This window comes from Ambystoma mexicanum, chromosome 6p (assembly GCF_040938575.1).
Source record: "Ambystoma mexicanum isolate Mex_15411 chromosome 6p, UKY_AmexF1_1, whole genome shotgun sequence".
NCBI classification, from domain to species: domain Eukaryota; kingdom Metazoa; phylum Chordata; class Amphibia; order Caudata; family Ambystomatidae; genus Ambystoma; species Ambystoma mexicanum.
The window spans coordinates 148,455,145-148,480,713 of record NC_090935.1 but is presented as its reverse complement, the minus strand read 5'-3'; positions in this window follow the sequence as shown (position 1 = coordinate 148,480,713).

The window sequence follows — 25,569 nt, the reverse complement described above, 5'->3', positions numbered from 1 at the left end:
CCCCGCCGTGCACCTAACCGCTTTCGCTCCTTCTCGCTTCTTGTTCCAAGACACTAGAACACCCACCGCTTCCTATTAGATCTCGTTCCTCTTTTTCTCTCTTCAAGACTTGTCTGAAAGACTATCTTCTTTCTACCTATAACACTTAACCATTTTTGATACCTTGCCTAGAGCCTCGGTGGGCAAGGCCCACCCAAAATCTGTAAGTGCCCACTCAGCAGCGCTATGTGGGTATTTACAGATATTAATGTTACTGCGGTGGGCCCACTACATCAGCTTCAGTCCCCACTTGTTAGACAATCCTCTCTTTGACTCTGTACCTTGCACTATTTATGCATTATTTTGTGCCATTGTTTAAATTTGTTAAAACGCTTTGCGTAAAGCTCTATACAAATAAATTAAATACAAATATAATTTTTTTATATGTAAACCGAAAAAAGCACCTTTTTTTATTGTAAACTGATATGTCTATTTTGCAAAACACTTTAAATGTCTCTAAACACGCTAAAATAGCAAAATTATTATAAAGCACATACATGTTTAACATATGATATACTTTAGATTATACTTAAATTTACTATCACTGTTTTTTGTGGATGATTATATATTTACAGTAGGATAGAAGTTTAAAAAAATGCATTAAGATATGGTTAATACTATTATGAATTATAATAACGGTATAACAATTTTATAGATGTTTTTCCTGAATTTGGTATCACTGCTTTTAAATAAAAATGTACATATAGTTTAAAAATAGTTTATACATTTCAACAAATTATTAAAGACATATTTTGATGTGGTTTCTGGTCCTATACATTTTACTTGAATTTGGTCTGACTAATTGTATAAATGATACATATATATATATATATATATATATATATATATTACATATATATATATATATATAATTTTTAATATTAGTTTCATGTTTCTAAAAACAAATTAAAATATGTCACGATATTGCTATTATTTTTACAAAGTATATAATACATCTTGTGACATTTTCTGTACTGTGTCACTTCTTTATTATGAAGAGTTAATATTTTCATTTTGGCAGCACACTATCAAAATATAATCATTCCCCAAATAGTAGGGCTGATGTTCCTATCTGCTGAATCACTGCTTGTTTTTTTTTTCAAATAGCTTATATGGGCTATCTCTTTACACGGTTAATTGTACTTGAGGGTGAGGTTTATTTTCGTTTTAGCCAATTCCTCAGAAATCAATCTGTATCTTCTTCAGCTGAACCACTAAGTTGCATTTCTTGGACGCGGCGGAACCTAGATGTCTATTGTGCTTTTATCGATTTTCCCGTCGCATTCGACACTGTATGTCTGTAACGCTCACCTGGTATCCACGGGGATGTCACTCAGCCTGTTCTGACCTCTTACGACCTCGGACCCTTCCCTGGAGTCTACTCGACTGGAGACTGGGCCTGAAACACAGGATTGGTAGAGTTTAACTCCCTATTGTCTCTGTGTGCTTGAACCCCTTCTTCCCCGGGGTCCAACCCTTCCCTTTGATCCACAGCTCACCTTGTTTTCTTGGAAAGTGTGCTCTCCATCCTGCTTTCAACGCAGGGGCGCGTTGATTGATGCAGGCTCGTTGCTGCCTAGTTACTTCACTGGCAAGAGTCCGACAGGTAGGTATAATGAGTCTTTTGAACAGTTCTCTAACTTCGTTCCTTTCCTTCCTTAGATGATGGCCGGCGTCCGGGGATGGCGGCGTGCTGCTGAGATGAGTAGTGCTGAAGGTGAGTGAGAGCGCGATGCGCGATGCGACCCTTTCGTATTTGTACTGAACAGAGTTCTTTTTCTGTGTCTTTTAGGTGCCGTGACATTTTCAGCGTGGATGCCGGTTATGAAGAAGAAATGCGGTGAGTAAGCGCGGTATGCAGCGCCTCTAGATGTTTCCACGCTAACCTGGAGTGTCTTTTCCCTCTTGCAGATGGATGAGAAGTTCTGGAGACAGAGTTCCCCCAGAGCGGCTGGGATTCAGGTAAGCGTTTGAAGCTCGTACAGTCTTTAAAAATAAGCAAAGATTTGATGAATGCTTACTAATGCCTTTTTTCTGTTCTTTTCCCTTTTCCGTAGGAAGCAGCGTGCTGGGATGGGAATGACACCGCCTAAGATGCCCGCAGAACAGAAGGAGCGATGAATGACGGGCAGAAACGCAACAAAGGTAAGGCTGTTCCTAACGGTCTTCTTCTTGCAGGAGCTGAGCGTAGAAGAAAGATGCAGGCCTACTGGAGACCGATCCGAACACGGTGAGTGTCACACTGCAGGTGCAGAAAACACAAAGCATGTTTCTCTGCCTGGGTGTGGCTTAAATAGTCTCTGGGTATCCCAGGTGTCTCTGGGCTGAACCACACCCAAAAGACTAGACTTCACATGCAGTTCTGGGAACCGAAATATGTGGGGGCATCCACCTTGTCCCCATAAATGCACTACGAGTCCAATCCCCAATGTTATCCTATGGGAGTAAGTGAGTCTTGTGCCACAAACGCCAAGTCTGACTCCAAGTGGGTCTTTGGAGGGATGGAGAGGCCCTTGAGGGCCATGTAGGTGATCGTGGCCTGGCTCCAGCCTGACATCCTGGAGGGCTGGGGACATGAGGGGCAGGAATCATGACAATGTAGAAATCAGCTATGGTACAAATTGGTGGACTGGGGGATCCCAAGTGGTTTGCTGCGTATGCTGATGTTACTTCACACAGACACATCAGTTAGTGTCCGTCTTAACGCATTGGGTAAATTATCTAAATCTATGCCCACCAAACGCGGTATTAAACAAGGATGCATGATAGCCGCAACACTTTTTAACCTATATCTGGCCGATATGATTGCTTCCTTTAACATCTACGATGCCAACCCTATCAAAATTAAGAATGTGGCTTTGGGGTGGCTTGCATATGCCGATGACCTTTTACTTCTTGACTATACCCCAGCTGGATTACAACTTATGTTAAATGCATTAGCCATCTCTGCATCCAATAATGGCCTTACAATTAACAATTCCAAAAGTAAAATCATGGTCTGCACACAGAAGTTGAGGCCGAAGTGTTCACATTGGTCCTTATCCGACGCCCCACTGGAGCAAGTCTCCTCTTACAAATACCTAGGGGTAATTATTGACAATAAGCATAAATGGGACCACCATTGGGCAGAGGCAAAATTGAAATGAGAGACATCGGTGAACACATTAAGTGCTTTCATTGGTCGTAAAAATGGTTACAGTGCATCGGCCATACTATCTATATACAACTCGAAAATAATAGCAATGCTGTTTTACGCAATTGCCATTTGAGGCCATAAATTTAAAAAAGCTCTCATTAGATTTGAAGCCAAACTATTGAGGCGACTATTTCGACTTCCTAAATGCATAAGTATTGAATATTTGTACCTTGAGTTTAATTTAAAGGGCATTTGGAATGTACATTTATCTCAATCTGTAATGTTCTACCAAGATTTGATCACTGTGTCAACTGATATGATAATTGTCCCATACATGCAGGCCTTCTTAAGTCTGGATGTTATCACACCGTTGGGTACAATCGGTACTTTGAAGCATACTCATAGTCAGTGGCTTCATGAAGGAAGCAATCCGTATGTCTCAGGTGACCTCAAATATTGGCTCAAGAGAAAATTAACTGAGTCTGCGTTTCTTCAAAATATGCTCCATCTAGAAACCCTGACATCTGCCACTGAATATTGCCAGTACAGATGGGCTCGTAAATCCATTCCAAAATACATATTGGCATATCCGAGTCCAAACATATTTTGAGTTTACCTTCTTCTTAAATTTAACGTATCAGTTGCGCTCTCGCCAAAAAGTTGGATGAACATTACCGCATATAATCACAAATATTACAGACTATGCAGCAATCTTCTGGAAGAAACATTGTTCCATCTAATCACTGAATGTGAAGTCTGAACAGTCTCCGTATAAAATATTTTAAGTCACATAATAATGCTGTTAAGGTGCTAGATATTCCTCGCCTATGGTTGGATTTTTTACAGGGTGATGATATTAATTTAATTTACTTTACTGTTAGATTTTACATGCCTATCGTAGAGATTTTTAAATGTCTTGCATAACAGCATCTCTGTTTAATGAGAAAAACACTCTAAGCTGCTCGTAAATGGTATGTTTTAACTTGTGTAGCTTACATATTGAATGAATTTTAAGGTTTAGGTCGAAATGACCAAAAGTTCTAAAAATGCTACCACCAAAGGATCGAACACCAAAAGTTCGATCCTCTGGTGGTAGCATTAAAAAAAAAAACGGGGGCTGCAGGGGTGTCCCCCGCATTGCCCTGCTCACTATACTTTATGGTATAGTGAGGGGGGGCTGCGGGGGACACCCCTGCAGCCGTCCGTGAAAAAAAAAAAAAACGGGGGCTGCGGAGGTGTCCCCCGCATTGCCCCGCTCACTATACTTTATGGTATAGCGAGAAAGGGAACTGGCGCTGCAGGAACCAGCGTGAAGGTGAAGGTAAGTGGGGTTTGTGTATGTTGGTGGTGTGGGTGGGGGTGTGTTGTGTGTGAGAATGTGTGTTTTGGCAAATTATCGGGCTGAAATGTCCAAAAACAAAGTGTTCGAACTTTTGGTAATTTGAACATTTCGTTTTCGGATATTTCAGCCTCGATAATTTCCCCTTCGGTCAAATCACTGGGATTCGAATTTGAAACTGTGTTCTATGAAATGTTATACAAAGCTTTTGCTATATGTATATTCAATAAACTCATTATTATTATATTATCATTATTTTCTTTTATAGTATGTCCAGAGTCGAAATATACCATCTTTCTGTTCACATTTGAGAAGGCTTCAAAGTGAAAAAACGTTATCCAATGACTATTTCAGAGCCCGAGCGGACATCCAGCGTTCCCACACACAGTCACAGTTAAATGTTCTACACCTATTTTGCTATTTGGCGAGTTTTGACCAGAAACACTTACAACAGAAATAATAGTGTTTGGGGCAATCCTACCAAAATTGCCTTAAAGAAAGGCAATGTTAATGAGAAGCTGACCACTTAATGGTGGGGAGTAAATGACACATGAAGCGAGGAGGAGACCAAACGAACAAGTCAAATATAGGAAGATAGGTCCAATAGCCAGTGGTGCTACAGACATGATAGTCAAGGAGGGGCAGTGATGTGTCGGAAGTCAGTATACTGAGAGTGCTCTCTCCAGATCCATGGCAGAATTTAAGGAGTGGATGAGGGACAAGGAGGGAGACGCAGGGTGGACAGGGGTTGACAAGATAAGGGAAGATGTTAGAGTGGGGGTTGAGGCAGGGGAGTCGCAGGAGTTGGGTGGGGGTAGGGTTATAGAGATGCAAGCATATGAATGCATTTGAAGACAAGCAGCAGACGTTTGAAAAGTGATGCCATTGTTCATAGCAAGCCATCCTGTTTGGATACGAGGTTGGGAAGTGGAAGAAGAGTTGGTAAGGTTATACAGGGTTCCTGCAGCAAAGGGAAGTATTTTGTCTAGCACGAAGAAGGACGAAACAGAGAAGACAAGTCTAGCAGAGTATTAAGGTGAATGAACTGACTGAGCACTAAAGCTAAGAAATTAGTTTTGCTGGGATGGTAGGTGAATAGCTCGTAGATTTTCCGAATATCGAGCAGGTTAATCCTGGCAGCAGTTTTGGTGGAAAGGTAAATATTAAGATGCCTTTAAAAAAAAAATCACAAATGTAGCGTGCCAGAGGTGAGGATGGAGAGCGTGTCAGGACACATAGGAAGGAAAGGAGGGGAATTGGACGCCAGAATGTAGATGGCCTTGGTCTGGAGTAGTAAAGCAGGCATCAATGGAGTGCGTGTTTTTGACAGATTGCTGACACGTGTTCTGAAAGCTTATAACTGAGATATGGAATTGAGAAGATGATTTGGGTGTTATCCACAAAGAAGGAATAGGTGAATCCAACTGAGAGGATGAATTGTCAGAGAGGGGCGGTGCAGTAGGTGAAGAGTAGGTGGCTAAGTACAAAGAGTTAGGTGAAGACTTCAGCGAGGGATGTAGGATCAGACATTGCTGTATTCTATCGATAGAAAAGGAATGGTTAGAAAGGCAATGCAATTGAGAGCATTGTCTAGAATTCTAATGTTGACAAGGGTCTGAAGAAGAGGGGGTTGATACCCAATATCAAAGGCATCCGAAAGGTCAAGAAGGGTTGGGATAGGAGAGTGGCTATGATGGTGAGCAGAAGTAAGGTTATTGGAGCTGCTGGTAATGGCTGTTTCTATAGAGTGTCAGGTGAGGATATGAGCTTGGAGACATGCCTCTAGACATTTTGAATTGTGGGGGAGAAGGATACAAGTTGACATTAAGCAGCATTGATGGCATATGCCAAAGGCTTCCTGGGGATGAATATGATACTGCCTACACTGAACTCAGGCAGGATAGACCCTAAAAGAGACAGAAAATGGACAATGCAAAGGACATACGACGGTAAGAGGTGTAAGGTCCTCTACTGTCCATGGGGCAAATGGGTCCACAGAGATGCAAGAGGTCTGGCTATCTGCAGGATGGAGGCCAGTTCAGTGGGAGAAGATGGAGAAAGTGGGAAATGATGGGGATTACAGGGGGGAGAAATAATAATAATCATAATAATAATAATAATAATAATAATTAGGCATTTATATAGCGCTACGAACCCTCAGGTATCTGAGCGCTGCTTATTATTACCCAAAGTGTGTGGTGCTCATTTATAGACCTCGGAAGGATGAAAGGCTGCCGGGATTCAAACCTGCGTTAGCAAGCTCTGCACGGATGTCAAAGCGAGCGCTCTACTCGCTGTGCCACTTGACCGGCTGAAAGAAGCTGGGGTAGGGAGGAGGAGGTGATGAGTGCCCCTAGGTATCAGGGAAATCAAAGGAGGGTGATAGCAAGTCTTATGGTCTGGAGGAGAGTGGATAGAAAGATTTGCCTTGCTGGGATATACAGGAGGCGTGAACAATGGTGACAGCATCAGTAGGGAGGGCCGCAGAGGTAATAGTGTCATGGGCATGATCCAGATAAGACTTCTGCCCATGACGATGAGTATATGGTTGTGAGACAAAAAGTGATCATTGAAGAAGGAGGTTTCCTTGCAGATACATTCCAGATCCAAAGCATAAGAGCAGAGTGAGCGAATGAGAGGAAGCCGAGGGTACCGGATGGGAGGCGACAGAGATAGTTACGGTCTGAGTGTGAATGTCAGCCCAGAAGCGTTTTCTGGGTGTGGTTACATGCAGGGGTGTGATTGGAGGCAGATCGGAGGGGTGTGAAAGAGATGGCGGATGGCTTGGGGGAATGGGCCCAGAGTGGCTGACGGAAGGGTAGGGAGAGAATGAGAATTGACAGTAGGGAGACTAAGGGATGCAATGTGCTGTGATAGAGTGGCAGAGGAATAAGGGCCATAATGGCTGCTGGAGTCAGTGATAGAGCAAGGAGTTTCTAGAGGCTGGGATATGGGATTACCAGTGAACGAAACACACGTTAGAAACTGTCAATGCTATGCAGCAATACTAGTCCACTAGTGGTCAAAAGGCCAATGAAAACAAATCTATAGTGATCTGCAATACCAGGCCAATAACTACCAACATGCATGTGGTCCATGTTTAAACTTAGTACACCTCCAACAATGCCCACTGCTTTGCCCTTCCCTCCAATCAGATGTTGGATGTTGTGGTAGTCCAGGTTAATGTGTCCGATCAGTATCCCTCACTATCTAAAATCTATCTACAGGTGATCAACTACATCTAAAAGCCGTATCTTGGCTAGGGTTTTTCTAAGTGTGGTCCTTAATCTCACACTCCCTGGGACTAGGATTGTTCAATGAAAATGATGCTTTTCTTGTCCTTTCTCTGACGAAGATTTTTGAAGTCTCCACTGATGTTTTCCTTGGGCCAGTAACACTCGGGAGTGTTACACTCCCTAGGAATGCTCCACTGGGAACAATATTTTTCTTGTCCTGGTAACAGCCATCCTAGTCCGACTCCCTCCACGGCTCCTTTCCCTGCTCTCTCTACTCCTTTCACCTCACCCTCCTTTCGACTCTCACTCAACCCTCTCCCTCCTCCTCCTTCTCTCACACCCTACAGTCTTCTTCCTCTTTGCACTCTTTCACTTCTCTCCCTGCAATGTCTGCACTCACTCCTCACCTCTCTCCTCAACCTTCCTCCCACGCCTCTACTCTTCTTCACAGTCATCTATCTACGAGTCTGTGCTCTAAGGTTACCGCCCTCTCTTGCTCCCTCCTCCATTTCTGCTTCAATCCACCCCTCACCACTACTTCCCCTACTGACAATCAACATCCTCGTACACTCTCTCTTCATCGTTCTCTGATTTCCCCGCACTTTTCACCTCTCTATCTTTCATTCTAACTCACTTTTTGCAGCCCCTAACCATAACCATAATACTTTCAAAAGTAACCAACTCGGCCACCAACTCTTCTTCATCACTTTGCTCCACCATCAGCCACCTGTTCTTGTCTGCCTCCTGTCATCCATGCTTCCTCAATACAACCCAGTCTCCAACTCACTCTCAATTTATACTGTTCTATTGATTCAAGGATACATTCTGTTTTTTCAAATTTTTTTTTTAATAACGGGCTTAATACCTGAATTGGGTTTCTAACTGCAGATCCGGGACTCGAACCTCTGTTATTCTGTGTGGTCTTGCTTCCAAGACCAGAGCTTTGCCTCTCTGCTATCCTCTATGTGACAATCTGTGGCTATTCTTTGCCCAGTCGTTTCACTACACAGACGAAACACTGTAAACAGCCATCTTAGCCATGACCCGTCTCCTGGATAGGTCTGACGGCAGTTTCTGCTGTTTCTCTGGCCTGTCGTGGGTCTGGTTTTTCATGTTTCTTTTACCGCAGTGAGGTGTGCGCTTTGCTCTCGTGTTGTTGGTTGATTGATTGCTGGTGGGATTGGGCTTGCAGTGTCATGTGCAGGCACGTAAGAGGGTAAAGTCCTGGGGTCTCCCACAACTCCTACTCTCAGTCTCTGGGACAGGGCTGACTCTGACTTTTTCCCTTGTGGGCCCTCTGCCCCAGGTTGGGAGGGGTCCCTGTCCCCTCTGACAGGGTCCAGTCAAGGACCCCGTCACAGTGGTGGTGTTGTATGGAGAATGGGAGCGTAAGCGGAAGTGGCCATGGTGGGGTATTAGGGTAGTCGGTGTGGAGGGAGCGGCTCTAGGCTCCTCAGGCCTGAAAGGACGAACAGGCAGTGCTCTTGGCCTGAGGCGACATTTGCTGTTGGAACCGCAGGTCCTGACAGCTGATAGTCATTATACGCGCAGGCTGACGTTGCATTCTGATCAATACTTCGCTGTCAGATCAGATAACTGTTTTCCTTTTGATGGCCTGCCGTTTCCTGGTATACCGGCTGCCACATTAACTCTGGCTAGACATAGGGCAGTGCCACTGAAGCTGGTGGGTTAGGCCGCTATCAATGTTACCTTGACAGCGTGTTCCGCTTCACGCAAATACAGAGCCTCAGTAAGGAGTATGGCGATCTGTGGCTTTAAGCAGAGCGTTTCAGCCTGCACAGTGGCTGTGTGTATAACCTTTCTATACAATGGGCCCCATTACAAGCGAAGGCTTGCAGTGTACAGATTAACGTGCATCAGCTGTATGTTATTAGTCCATTTTACGGTATCCAGTGATACTAGAGAATAAAATTACTATAACCGAGAAAAAAAACATTGACATTTTTTAAAAATAGATATGGGGGTGCGTTAAAGGGGGGATAAAACGGGTGGGAATGGGGTGGTGTTTGCTTTAAGCACATAGAGAAACAGGAGATTTGGGGTGCCCCTCCCCCAAAAAAAGAAATTCGATATGTTTTCACTGTTATTGTTTTCACTGAAAAAGCATTCTCTGTTACATATTCTCTGTAATCGCAGAGAACCTCCTTTTACATTGAATAGGAATTATGAGCTATGCAAAGGACAAGCCTTCAGGCCAAATGATTTATGCCTTAATGGGATACCAAGTTACCTTACGTTTTCCTAGTGAGATAATCCGATTGCTTGGATTGTGGGAAATAACCGCTGATATTGCAAAGAACATCCTGGTCAATCTGAAGAGCTGGGTGCCTCCCCTGCTTTCTTTTTTTATTGTAACATGGAGTACCTGGGTCAGCCTGTCTCCAGCATCAGCTACGGCTCCATTGGCTCCACTGCTCTTCTTCATTGCTGCCATAGAAATAGAAAGTAGGGCACTTTTTTGTGAAGGAACTACTTTGCCGTTTCCTTGGCAGCCATCTTGTTGTTGTTTTAACCTGAATGTCATTTGCTCATGTTCGGAACCACTTGTACCTGTAGCTCTTAGCAAGTTTTCTTCAGTCTGAGAAAAGGCCCCAGACAGGTTCTGCCGAGCATTAAAGACATCAGAGATCTCACTCACTGGGTCCACAGGCCTTTAATACCTGGCAAAGCCTGCTCTGGTGGGCTTCAAGGTTAACATATCTTTAAAATGACCTTAATGGAGGGGCATTATTATTTTACTAGCAAAATAGAAATGGATATTTTTAAGGTGTCTACTACTATTTTTGTTGTCCAAAGGTGGTGAATAATCAGTACTTGCCCGTGATGGTACGAGGGTGTCCTAGACAGAGGACAGAGGGTTTGGTTTACAGGAAAAAGTGGAACAGGTGCATGAGGGGGGAGAGACAGAGAAGGTGGGCAAAGACCCACAAGTACAGCGGAAAGGGTGTTGATGCTCTGGGGGATGACAGGGAGAGGTCTTCCTTATGCATTTGGTTTGAATCCATATTCCGAGAAACAGATGAAGAATTTGGAAATCTTTAACATTTTAACTGCCATGGGTCCCCCCCCCCCCTCCAGTGCCAAGGGCTTTTTAGGTGATTTTGATATTTCGCCATTCAATGCCTTCTAACGTTTTCTGTTTCATGAACCCCTTAAATGCCAAGGACGAGGTATCTCGTCTTCGGAAACAGGGAGGTAATCCCAAGGACGAGATACCTCGCCCTTGACACTTAAGGTTAAGGATATTCTCCTCCTCAGACTTAAAACAAATAGAGCTTCATGACAACGCACATTCAAACATATCTATAGTGCATTTCTACTCACAATTGGCATCCAGATTAGTCTGGGATGCCCACAAATGTTTTTTTTTTCCTTTATTGTTTTGGTTTATTTACAAACCTTTACAAAATCACAAAAGTATCAAACATTGATTATACAGAAAAATTAAAAGTGCATAAAAGTACCCAAAAAAATGTTCCTTTTTGTATCCAAATTTTCACATCACAGCAATCTTACATTACGTTTCCAGAGTAAAAGACACAAGAGATCATTTTCCTCAGATCCCAATCCGCAGAAGTCCTCACAAATAAAACTTTTACCCTTGTTAACTCAAATCACAGACATTTCTTAGAAAGGTTGTTACAGAGATTTTTAAGCTTGTACAATTATCGTGCAACATTCTGTGCCATATAAAGTCTCTTTTGTCTCTTTTCACTTCATTTGTTGAAACTACAAATTTTGAAAAATACTCTATCCTTTGAGTCTTTAAATAGGGGAAAACCAATAAAATATGTTGCAAAGTTTCCACAAAACCAGCAGTTTTACAGTATCTACACCATGGATCTCCTTCAATTGTACGATTTCTAATACATTGTACTTGATTAGTAGGTAAAACATTGAAGCGAAAGCGCATGAAGTCATTACGCAACCGCTTGCTCGGGTATTTGATCAGATAACCTTCCATTCGGGTTGCCATTTCCAGGCAGATTTATAAAGTTTTGAATCTAGGATTAAGGCTTTCGTTCTTTGCCAATCAAAGCCCATTAAACTGAACTTCACTTTACCCGGTTTATTGCATAATGAGATCATGGATAGACCTAGCTCTTTCAAACAGGTCTCACTTTCACCTTTTAACGCATACATGAAGGGATTCAATAATTCACGATAAGCACATGTATACAGAGTTTCATCCATTGAAGTTTTACATTTTTTCCCGAGGCATAGTCTCTTCCAAGCTGCATGAAAAGAGAGTGAGTGCAAACCCAGTTCATATCTTATTAGGGCTAGTGGTATACATTTAGGCAGAAACCATAGCACAGCTGTCCAGATTTTTCCTTCAATAGTGGTCAGATATGTATGTAATTCATTTGGTAAACAGTTCAATTCCATAAATTAAACGTGGTGTGACCTTTTTGTTGTAGAAATCTCTCAGCGGAACCATCATAAATTTTCCAAATTTATTGTCAATATCCCTCAGCTGTCTGATGTCTATTTCTGATTTCAAGATCAGCTGACTTTTTATCAGACTAGTGGAATCCTGACTAGAGAAATAGAATCCCAAATACTTAAATGAGGGTTGTGCCTTAATCCTCTTTCCTTCACAAGACCAAGCAAAAACATTCTCCTTTTTGTTATTTTTGCCAAACCGAACAATAGCTGTTTTTGCAGGATTTATTTTAAGTTTGAGATCGTCTATAAATATTTCAAAGGCTCTAAGTAGCCTTTGCAGACCAATTTTGGTTTTGTCCAGAAGAAGAAAATCATCGGCATAAGCCATCCAGTCTATGGACACATTATTCAATTTAGGACATACCATACCTTTACCACCAAGTGCATTTTGAGCACCGCCTACATACTAGTTAAAGACCGTTGGAGCCAGCATACAACCCTGTCTTAGGCCGTTCGGAATAATAATTACCTTGGAGAGTAAGCCCTCTGTCATCAAGCGGACCTTCAAACTGGTATCAGTGTACACAGCAATGGTAATCTGGAGTAAATGAGCTGGAATATCAAGTTCTTGTAACTTTAACCACAGAGGTTGCCTATCCACGAGATCAAAGGCAGAGCTAAGGTCCATCGAGGCCATAAACAGAGGTCTCACCCCCTTTTTCATAGAGTTGGCTTTTAAGGTTTTCAACACTAGACCGCCGCAATCTGTTCCAATATTTTTTTTAAAACCTATTTGTTTTAAATCAAGAATGGATTTTGCTGTAATCCATTCTTGCAATTCCTTTAAGACCAAAGAGCAGAATATTTTTGACTCTGGGTCAGCAATTGATATCGGCCTATAACTAGTGGGACACAAACGTGCACCTTTCTTGAAAACTGGGATGACTATGGAAACCTTCCACGAGAGTGGTATAACCTTGGTCTCTAAGATATTGGCATACAACTTGGACAAAATATTTCCCCATGTTACAGGGTCCATTTTTAACAATTTGTTAGACAAATTCTCGGTCCGGTGGCTTCTGAGTTTTTAGATTTCTTGATAAGATCTATAATATCATAGGTTGAAAACTTCAAAGACCAAGACTGACTTTCAGCAATTATCAATTTACATGTCACCTCATTGACAGTATATAATTTGGAAAAGTGGCCCTGCCATACATCCTCATTAATGACATTCACAGCCATATCCTGTTGAGGTTTTTCAGTTTCATTTATCAGGTGCCAAAATGTATAGAACCATGCCCACGTAGAGCTTTCAACATAAGCTCAACATCCTGCTGCATTCGAGAAGCTCTGTATTGGATTTGCCAATTTTTATAAGATTGTTTGATTTTATTTTTTCTCATATTATATTCAGTGGGTAGTAAACCTTCTTTTTTTAATTGTCCGAGTTCTCTTCTTTATGAGGTTTTACGTGCATGGACCACTACATCCGAGGGGTGTCTATTTTCCATCGTCACTTTTGTACCCTTCATGGGCCGAGGAGCCAAATTATCAATGGTATTTTTGATGTAGTTAGAAAAATGTAAAGATGAATAGCAATCATCACGATGTAGCTCAGACATGGATAGATAATAATTTATCATTGTCGATGTAAACTTCACATTTATCTTGTGGCACCATTTAATTCTATTCCTCTGCTGATTTATCATCACCCCATGAGTATACTTTTCATTAGTAGGAATTTGGAAATTAAAGGCCATTTTAAAAGGAGAGAAAACAATGATCACTCGTGCTAGAATCAAGAACTTCAAAGTCATACACACTCCTAAAAATACCGGAAGAGACAAAAATATAATCTATAGTCGATTCGAGACCTCTGGCTTTCCAAGTATGATGGCCCCCTCTGAGAAGATCTAGCCCCAAGGATTCCGCAAAGTGCATCCACAACCTTCCACGTAAGATGCCAGAGCCACCTACCCGAGAGTGCTGCTCTGCATTTGCTATCATTTCGTCACCCGCTAGCTGTTCGCACAAACAGTTGGCATTCAAGTCACCAGCCATAACAATTTGACCTCCATGGTTTGTCTCTCGCCAGGATTCAATTATTACACCCAATTTGGTCAGTTCCTTTCCAAGTTGCCGGTCAGTCAATTCACTGGGGTTCCAATAGATGTTAATAAAAAGAACAGAAAGAGAGTCTTTGTTTGTTCCTGATTTAAATGCGGCCACCAGAAAGTGGTGTTCCAGGCACCATTCCCCCGTTTGGGTGAACAGATTTGTTTGTTTAATGGCTATAAGTAATCCACCCTTAGGGCGACCCTTACTGGAGCCGAACACAAATGTTAACCACAGTAAACCCTTCCCAGCACAACTGCTCCCTTGACCAAGTTTCCCGAAGAACAACAAAATCATATTGCGACAGAAAACTCATACATTTTTCATTGTTCAGAAGATTCAAACATCCCCGTGAGTTCCAGCTCACCAGTTTAAAAGTCAAACAGGAGCTAGAGGGGTTTACCAAGTTTTCTGAGTGAATCGATAGATTCCCTCAGAGTCAAGGCCAACCACCTCCATTCCTGCTTGTTCAAATTCGATTCATCATCAGAAGACTTATTAGCTTGACTAGATTGTAATTGCTCTGCCTCACACAACCTAGGCTTCTGTTGTACTGCCACTTGGGATTTGTATTCATAGATATCAAAACCTAATTTTTGAAGTAGTTCAGATTCCTTTAGCAGCAGAGACCTTACCAAGGGAGAAGGAATTACAAGTCTTACATAGTCATATCTGAACCTGTGAATAAAATCAACCAAAGTGATATCCGCAGAAGTGATCAAACTAAGTTCAGGTATAGTAGCTAATAGAGATAAAATGTAAGATCTGTTTAGTGAGATGTGACCCTGGTCTTCAAATAGTACTTTCAAAATCAGACCCGGGATATCAGGAAACACAGGTTGTTTTAAATCAGTGTCCTTGTCGGATGAGGAAATCACATTATCAGATTCGTGTTCATGAAGTTTAACCACATGGTCAGCTCTTCCCGACCCCTGGTCAACTCTTCCCAACCCACTGGGTACATACCCCTGGGTTAAAACAGGCGCCTCACCTTTAGGCAGGCTCGTTTGGCTGGTTCCCAAGGTACAATTATTCATAGAGGCGTGATTCTCACCCAACACCTTCAAAATAATACGCCTTAGTTCATTCTCCTTTTCCTCTTCATTAGTACCGAGGGACCCGACAATTGTCTCGTGAATGGGATTGGGAAAGAGAATCTCACGTTCCCCATTCACATCATTATTAGCATTGGAATTACAATCTGTTCTCCCAACATCATTGTTTCTACTCCAGTCCACACTACCCAAACCACTATTTACTGTCATTTCAGATTGTTTCACACGAGTGGAGACCTTAGGTTGCCTTTCATAGATCGATTCTCTAGTGTGACCAATAGAGTTCAGTAATATGGGGTGCGGCAGTTGTACAGCCTTGGGAACACTGTTAGTAGTACAACCTATATGGTGTTTGATACCCCAGACACCCGTTGAGTTTGTGTTTTCTTTACTAAACTCAAGAGAATGGGGACCCTTAAAAATTTGATACATGACATCTGATTTTTTCACTCAAAGTATTCTCCCCTTCTGTAAAAACGCCCCTTTGACCACATTCAACATTAGTTGTTTGTCCCATCACGATAGCTGTTGTCAGAGCATTAGCCCCTGAGTTTGTATGGGTCAAAGTAGGATTCAAAAACAGTGCACCCTCTTCAGAGGCTAACTGTTGTGGATCCACTTTTCTAATACATTTTTGCGACATTTTGTTTCTAGCCGCATTGTTTTTTTTTTTCTTGTTTTGTTTGGCCAATTTCTTACTCTGTCGTTTGGAAATTTTTACCTCAAAGACGTTGTTAAGAGTCTTCATTGAGCCGTGTTTTTCATTACCAATATCAGTGGCCTCTGCCTGTGTCTCATTAATCAAGCTTTCGGAGAGTACACCACCTCCAGCTATTTGTGTAGATGGAAGAATGATTATCTCTTCCAGTGAAGCAGATTTATCCAGGACAGTTTTTACCTTGTCCCTTAGTAACCCTTGGACATGGGCCATAATACTGGGAATTTCTTTATTCATTGCCTCAGCAAAAGACTCAGTTATATACTGAGGCATTTTCAAGAGCTCTGTAGTTAAATTAGCTGCTGTCTGGTTTCTCATTTCCGATAGAAGCAGTCTGTTAAAGGGTTGCAATAAAATCCGATCCTACACCCCTATCAGACGCCAGATTGTTAGGTATAGCATCCTAGGCTAACGCATGCCTTGCCTCCATTGCTGCACTAAATGGTGTATCAGCAAAGTCGTTGTAACAAAAGCTGCTTTCTTTCATCACATTAGGTTCCTCCATAACAACCTCTTCCACAAAGATAGTATCCCTCCCCGCAAAAAACTCTGGTAGTTCCTCATCTACAAAGAGTGTTTGCGAGGGATCAATAGCATCCTCTATCGTTTCACAATTAGGGGAACAATTCTGCGCGCATTGCAGCAAAGCTTCTTCCTCATCACTGATAACCGGAAGAGGAAGAGCAGCAGCCCGCGCCAAACTCGCACGACGTGTGCTAACAGCATTAAAAAAAACAGCTCTAATATCTTTCATTGCAAAGCCCGCTTTCTTTTTCCCCATCTTCCGATCACAATAGACAGATTGAGATAAACTTAGTAGCCCACTTAAGCCCACTTAAGCAGAGTGACCCTCAGTGGAGAAGAGATTCAGTTATGTCTATCCAAATAGCACGTATATGTCATTTCATTTCACTTCATTTTTATATAGCGCCGGTAGCCCAAGGGCATCAGGGCGCTTTAAACGAACAGAGACACACATAGAACACAGAAAGAGGCCAGTCCAAAGCTGAACCCTGAAGATGTCCCTGATCCAACTTATCCCGGTTCATCATCTGAAGAGATATGTTTTCAAACCCTTCCTGAAAGCAAGAAGGTTTGTTTCAGACCTGAGTGTTTCCGGAACACTATTCCACAAGCTGGGCGCCTGAACCAAAAAGGAGCTGCCCAACCCCGATTTCAGCTTGAACTTGGGAACGATCAACAGGCATTTACCCCCGGAGCGAAGACTTCTACTGGGGGTGTGAAGCACTAACCTCTTTGTTAAATACTCTGGAGCAGAGCCATAAAGGCATTTATGAACCAGGCAGAGAGCTTTAAATTTTATACGATCCTCTACTCTTAGCCAGTGTAACGCCATTCTATCTTTAGTGACATGGTCTCTTTTCCTCAAATTTTTGACTAGCCTAACCGCGTTATTCTGAATCACCTGACAACTAGAGACATCCCTAGAGGAAGCCCCTAGCATCAGGGCATTACCATAGTCAAGTCTTGATAATATAATGGCTCTGGCTATGGTAGCCATGTTGCCCTCATTAAGGTAAGGCTTAATGGCTTTCATGAGCCTTAAGTAATATGCCGTGTTTTTTTGTAGATAGCTAGTCTGAGCATGAGAGTCTACCACTGCGTTAACCATCATTCCCAGGGTCTTCACTTTCTGGACTACCTGGATAGTGGCGTTCTTGATTTTAAATGACTTATACTCTGCCCCCAAGTTGGCAAGCTGACGACTAGATCCAAACAGCATAAGCTCAGTTTTGGAGTCGTTCAGACACATCCAATTTGTCTGCATCCAAGCATTAATTATCTTATAGACCCTGGCTATTACTTCACTGTCTGCGTCATGATGGCTGAACATCAGAACCACCAGAGTCACAGCTTATTCTTACCAGCTAGAAGTCAACACTGAATCTTATTCCACCATAGTAAGACAACAATTGTGCTCCACCAAAAAGCAGTAAGTAACAAATGATAACATTAAACCAACACCTCGCACTACGCACTACACACTGCTCACAGTAAACAGTAAACAGTGCTTACTGGTGCTTCGTGGTGTGCGCGCAGGTGCGCTGCACCATGGGTATTAGTAGGCGGAAACAGGAAGACAGAGCAGGCAGGGGGCGGAGCCAGTGACACTCGCTGCAATTCAAGGAAAGAAAAAAGTAAGATGCTAGAATTGCCAGATACTTCTTACTATAGTTCAATATTACAGTCTAAAAGACCATACATAAGAATAGCATAAGTGTCCAAAAGTGTCCCTAAGTCTGTATTTGTGGACAAATCCAGTGGCCAATAACGTTTTAAATACGGCCCAAGAACACCGTGTAGTCACCTTCAGGCAACCACAGTGTTGCAGTCAAAGACGTCCTCCTGGTGGCACGGCAGCAGCAACACATGAAAAAGGACCTCAGACTCCTCTGGCCGTTCCAACCAGTAACAGTGCTTACTGGTGCTTCGTGGTGCGCGCGCAGGTGTGCTGCACCAAGGGTATTAGTAGGCAGAAACAGGAAGACAGAGCAGGCAGGGGGCGTAGCCATTGACGCTCGCTTCAGGCAACCACGGTGTTGCAGTCAAAGACGTCCTCCTGGCGGCACGGCAGCAGCAACACATGAAAAAGGACCTCAGACTCCTCCGGCCGTCCCAACCAGTAAACAGTGCTTACTGGTGCTTCGTGGTGCGCCTCCTTATCACTAACGAATGCCAACCAGGCTACGGGCTCTAGATAGTCTGAGTCATCACTGGGATTTCGCTGACCTGTAGTGCCTCACGCTGCTTCCCAAACATCAAAGTCACCGCTTCAAATGCAAACTCGCCACTGATCCCCCCCTGATGCCCACAAATGTTTACTATGGAGAGGTTATGATTCGTACATTATGAAGTCAAATGAGGCAAAAAGGGGGGCTTCTTCAGCCAAGTCAGGGGTAGAGGAGACCTTAGAGCTTAAAACTAAAAACATGAGATGTCAAATTGCTAAAGCTGGGCGCAAGCAGGTTACATGGGTCAGCCCAGGAAACATAAATGTTGGTCATGGCTATCATTGCCTGTCCAACCCAGATCTCTCCCGGGATGCAAGTCCAGAGCTTCTATCCATGTTCTGCTGGAACACAAGAGGTTTTATCAGTTATTTAAATGGCAAAATGATGGAACATTTTAAAGAACATGGCATGGGTACTGGAACCTCCTGTTTCTGATAGTTTTACTGCCATAATTAAGAAAGCAAAAAAAAGGGACAGAGGGAGGCCCTCAAAGGGTCTCCTGATTGCACTAAAAACAAATTTGGGCACAAAAATTATAAAATCCAAGTCTGCTTCCATAATAGTGGCTAACCTGTTTAATGATTTAGGGGAGTGTGAGAAACATTTTGTTAATTAACATATTTTGAAACCCAAGGATCGAGTGCGTGGACACTCTTAGGACTGAATGAATCAATAGAATGTTGGACTGGGTATCAAATACTGTTTCACCATTAGTAATGTGTGCAGGTGATATTAATTGGAATTGCCCCAATATATAGGATGATAGCGATGACCTAAGTCAGATAAATGTTAGTCGTCAATTAATCTTATTATCAACAAAAAAGGGGAAAGCAGGGGCATAAAGTTGTCAGAGTACATGTCTAAATAGAACGTGAAGTAAAATAAAGCAGGAATGTACCTTGTGATTGCCCAGCTGTCCCATCTCATCAAGATAGTCCTGCAAGCGATATTCAATCAACACCACAGCTAAGTCAATGCCTAGTCTGGGATGCTGAGGAAAACCCTTATTGATGTATTTTTATATCCAGTTCAGTACTCTGGATGACAACCCTTGTATAACACCCCCCTCTTAGAATCCCCCTGACCCCACTGAGCCAAGAAGTAGGTTTGTTTTGCAAATTAAAAGGTTTATTTGGACAATTCAACAATATATATCTATCACACTTTTATAATATATTAATATCTGATACTACACTGAGACATATGATGTGGATCCACAATGGGTAATGTTACAGTGGTACACTTGATTACTTAGGAGTAGTATAGAGGATGAGGTAGCTGAGAATGCTTTATGGTTTCAAGGAAATGCAATGAGGAATAAAATGCAGTACAGAAATACTTGATATGATTTTAGCAAAAGATAAGATAATCACTTTTTCTCTGGCAATTCACCCCCCTCCCCTATGCAATGTAAGAAATGGAAGGAGATGGAAAGAGGAGCACACAGTTCTCAGGAATGCAATCAAATACAATACGAAATTCAGTTCCCCCCCCAGCAAGCTTAGAGGAAACAGGTAGGAGTTTGAAACACAGGCCCAAAATGCTTTTTAAATGTGATGGCAATGGATGGGAAAATGTGCCAACTGATTTTAATTCCCTCTAGAGATTCAGGGTGAGTGGGAGATGCGTGTTGGTATTAGTTCAGGCTCACTTTAGCAATGCTCTATGAGTTATTACCAAGTTGCAACGGATTTTAACAAAAGAAAGAATGGAGCTGCTATTTTGACAAGTGGAGAAATTGAGCCAAAATCGCAAATCGCGGTAAATTTCGCGAGTGCGTAAATTGTGATTGCGGAAAGAGTATAAGGAGTAGGAAGTCGGTTCTAGGCTTGTTGGAAAATTTCGTTCCTAGCCCAAACGGTTCAAGAGATACGGACGATTTAATAAAGGTAGATTTTCGGATTTAAAGTAAAACTCAAAATGACAGGTGACAGCTTGCAGCTGCAGAATTGACAGGTGATGGTTGTGCAGCTTTAAAAATGACACATGACACGATTTCTAGGAGGCAGTTCTACTTAGGTTAAAATAGTTTGGATTAGATTATTTTAACTAAGAGATTGGTTCTGCACAGTTCTGCTAGGTACTCACAATATAAATTTGAACTAGGCCTTGTCACGGATCTGGTCAACACGTCCGGCTGCGGTTCTGTCTGCTCGGTGGGTCAATCAGGCACCGGTTCTGCTCACAGCGATCTGGGACAGCTCTGCTCTGCTGGTCTAGCCTCTCTGCATTCAGCGTCCTCTGGTTCTGGATACTGCTCTGCTTTCTGGTCCAGATCAAGTGGATTCTGGATGTAACACTGCTTTCTGGGTACTGGCAAGAGTTCTTGGCAAAAGAATTCAGACAGCTCGCCCGGCTGTGGAATAGTTTGCAAATGATTTTGAGGTGTGCTGACAAATACTTTTGCTTGCAGTGGGCCTTCTTGGTTCAAAGTTCTGTAGTCTCTGTTTAGCTTTGAAGTCTAAGTGTTGGATCTGTGGATGTGAAGTCGTCGGTCAGCATGCTCCGCAGCAAAGGGAATTGAATGTCTCTACCTGTCCCAGCAGTCTCTTTTTATGTGTTTTGGAAAGTGGGTGTGTGCGTTGGTCATAACTAAACCTGCCCCTCTCGCTTATCATGGGCCAATTCCTCCTCTCTCCCTTGGTTGGGGGAAGGAAATGTGAGTCAGAGTGATGCTGTAGGTTTTATGGTCAGAGGAACCTCCCCTGGTCAGTTTGCCCACAAATCTATATTTGATTCAAATACATCTTTCCCAGATATACAATTTGTTGAAATTACATGTACACATTATATATTCCTTATGGTCCATGCTTGTCCACTTCTGATCTTCCTGGGGGCTTGCATTCAAAAATGACAACATTTTGCGCTTTTTAACTGGTTTTGCAATATCGGACATTTACCCAAAATTGCACACATGTGCACAAGGAGTATGGACATTAATTGATGAAGTGTCAGATTTTTAACGTGCATACATTTGGAGTGAGACCCTATTTTCCGCTAGCAACCCCCCAGAATACACCACAGGGTCCTAACGCCTCTCAAAATGTTCACAGAAAAATCACAAAAATAATGATATTACTTATATAATTCTGACAAGTCCACACTATGAGTTACCTATCTTTTTAAAATTATGCCCTGGTCAAAAAAGGGTGTGGCTTCCCCCATCACAGGGTGGAATAACTGGTTTATCCACTTCCCCCAAGCCAGCTTGTTCACAGAGGCACAGCTGCCCCCCAGTTTCTCCCAAGAGGAAGCTATTTTACGACGCCCCCAATATAACATTTGCCTGAGTCCAGGAAAGGCCTTTGTTCAACTCCCTGTAGTCCCCAGCTGCTCCACCCCTAATCTAATCAGAGAGGTGTTAACTCCTTTTGGCCAGGGGCAGAGTGGCTGAGCATCCAGTTTCAACTCCTGTCGGGGGTAGTTGTCAGGCAGAATTCAGTTTCATTGAGCCAGGTTTCAGCTAAATGTCACTTTTTTGTTCCCAGTTTAAATCACTTACAATTCTTACCTATACATTAAATAATTAAATCCTTCAAGTCCTTTCAGAATGTAGTTTTACATTGTATCCACCTCTTAGCAAGTCTTTCCTTGGTCTGGTTTTGTTTCATTTGTTGAGTTTTACACAAAAGTCTGGTGGTTTTAAAACGCCGGCTTTCTGATAGTGGTGAGTACTGGTAATGCAACCATTTTTGGGATTAAGAAAATGAATTCCCCACAGTTCTGAGTTGCTTTTTTTGGCAATCAGCATTGCCATTCCCAATGGTTTCAGGCTATTGTGTGTGTAGCCCAATGGTGGTTTTAGGCAGTGCCCTCCTGTGCTCACAACATAGGCAAAAATGGGTGGCAGCCTATTCTTCATGTTTTCCCTGTGCACTCTCTGGGGAGTTCTGGCCATCATGATGTTTTCCATGCCAGTACTACACAGTTTTATAGTAGGGATTGTATGCATGGGTAAAAACATCAAATAGCCCCCCCTCTTGCGATGGCTATTCTGTCCTTTCGCTGATGGAACTCGCAAGATCTGGGATGTTCGCCTCCTCTTCTTCCAATTCCATGGATGGCACAGTTCAGCATCTTTTCCTCCCTCCAGTCGATCAATCAGTTCTCCTTGCTGGTCCTGATGGGAGGATTGGGCGGTACCCCGGGCCCATCGGGTCTCTGCTCCCGGTCCCCGGTCGTCCTCCTTGGTCAGTCTCCATGGTTTCATCTCTCCTAGGATGATAAAGCAAAGCGGCAATACCTATTCGTAGACATTTCTTCACCACTATTAATGGTGTGGCGAACATATACATTTTATGAATCAGAAGATATGAACATATACATTTTCTTTTTTAAATTAGGAGACAAGAACATATATATACAAGGATCACAGAATTGTATATCCTATATGTGAAATATTTTAGGGTTGGAACTGAATTACTCTGGAGCGGCCCCCTCTGGGATTCCAGTGGATTCCTCCAGTTGTTGCAGAGTGTGCCTGGGATGGCAACACTTTAGCTGATTTATATGTACCCACTTGTCTTCCCCTTCCGCCAGACTGCCTTTGGGGATGCAGATCTTATAGGCAACACGGGAGATCTTGTCTATAATTTCAAACGGTCCCTTCCATGTAGGCAAGAATTTTCGCTGTTTGGCCTGGTTCCTTTGGAAATTGTATAGATAGACCCGATCACCCACCTTATATTCCTTTCGGGTAGTTTTTAAATCATAGTGGGTCTTCATGCTCTCGGCTGATCTTTCTAGATTCCGCTGAGCATAGGCAAAAGCATGCTGAAGGTGTTTCCTTAAATTCTCCACATACTCATGAGTTGTGGAGGCATTTATCAACGTTTGCTCTTGGGTTCTGTAGAGCAAATGCTGGGGAAGCACCATCTTGCGTCCAGTCATCAACTCAAATGGTGACATTTTGGTTGCAGATGAAGGGGTAGATCTGATGGCCATTAGGACCAGAGGTAATCGGATATCCCAACTTGGCCCAGAATCTGCCACAAACTTTTTAAGATGCTCACAATGGTTTGGTTATATCTCTCCACTGCTCCAGAAGAAGCTGGCCTGTAAGCAATGTGTAGCTTCCTTTTAACCCCCAGTATCTCCCACATCTTTGTCATTACTTCACTGGTGAAGTGGCTACCTCTGTCTGACTCAATCCTTTGAGGTAGACCAAAATGGGAAAAGATGTGGTTAATCATCAGGGCAGCTGCTGTTTCTGCCTTCCAGTTTGGGGCTGGGAGACATTCCACCCACTTGGTAAACAAGCATGTAACGGTCAACATGTACTTGTTTCCTCTAGACAAGCGGATTACAGGGCCTACAAAGTCGATTTGCAAATCTGACCATGGCAGTGTCATCCCCCTCTTTTGGAGAGGCGCACAGTGTGTGAGGGATGATGGCTGAAATTGTGCACACACAAGCCACCCCTTCAATTATTGGTCGAGGTCCTGCCCCATGTGTGGCCAGTATGCAACCTCTCAAGATTTCCAGTGTTGTGTAAAACCCCCTATGACCGGCGGTGGCCGCATCATGGGCGTGACTTAACATCAGGCTTCAGAATGAGGTAGGAACCACCCACTGATCATGGCCAGCTTGGGATTTCCTTACCAACAAACCGTCTTGGATTCGGAACATTTTTGGACATTTCATCAACACTCTTAGGTCCTCTTTCCCAATGTAATCGGTATCCGTCAGGGGAAAGTTCTCAAGGTCCTCAAGGTGTTGGTAAAACTTACCAATAATTGGATCCCCCTTCTGAGCTGTAATTAAATCAGCATCAGGGGTCTCCTTACTCCATTGTGCAGTTGAAAGATCATTGTGAGCATTTGTCCGGGACCTAGTGATTGCAGTGACCTGGATTTCCCCCAACAGGGACTCTGTTTGTATTAGATCCCCTTGGATGGCCCCGGTTTTGGCCAGCTGATCAGCTAAGTCATTTCCAGTTTTGTCTGGTCCCTCTACTTTGGAATAACCCTTGATCTTTTTCCAGTAGATGGTCAACCCATTCGATGTGACCAGATCATCAATGTTTTGAATTAACTTTCCATGTTTCAGGGGTTTGTTATTAGCACATAACATGCCTCTGGTTTTCCAATTAACCAGGTGCTCCACGAACCCGTTCCGTACATAATCCGAATCTGTGATTATGACCAGTTCGTGGAGTTGATGTTGGACAGCAGTGAGGTTGGCCTGATGCACAGCCATCAATTCTGCCACCTGACTACTTCGGGGACCAATTTTGTATCCAGCGGAGGGTTCTGGGAACTCCTTCACCCATGCATTCCCTACGCCAGCCACCAGTTATTTCTCCCCGTCATTGTCAACATGGTAAGAGCATCCATCCACATAGACAGTGGGCATTCCCTCACACTTGTCTTCTTCAAAGACTTTGTGTGGGGAATTAAGGTATGCCTCCATGTTGTCCTTGATTTTTAGACTTTCGTCCTCGTGACAGTTTTCTCTGGCACAATCATGCAAGTCAGCCAGACCTTGCGCGAGGGGACTCTTCTTGTTTTGGCCATATCTGACCTCCACAGGAAAGCCTTGCATTGACAGAATCCAGGAAGTAATTCGGGAATTACTCACATTTCCGGCCCGGATTCTGTCACTTTGGAGATATTGCAGAGGCTGGTGTGGAGTCTCCACTATGATGTGTTCCCCCTGGATGAACGGGCGGTAATTCTTCAATGCCCACACCGTTGCCAGGAGTGCCTTCTCACATTCGTTGAATTTTTCCTCCACAGAGGATAAAGTTTTGCTCGCATAGGAGAT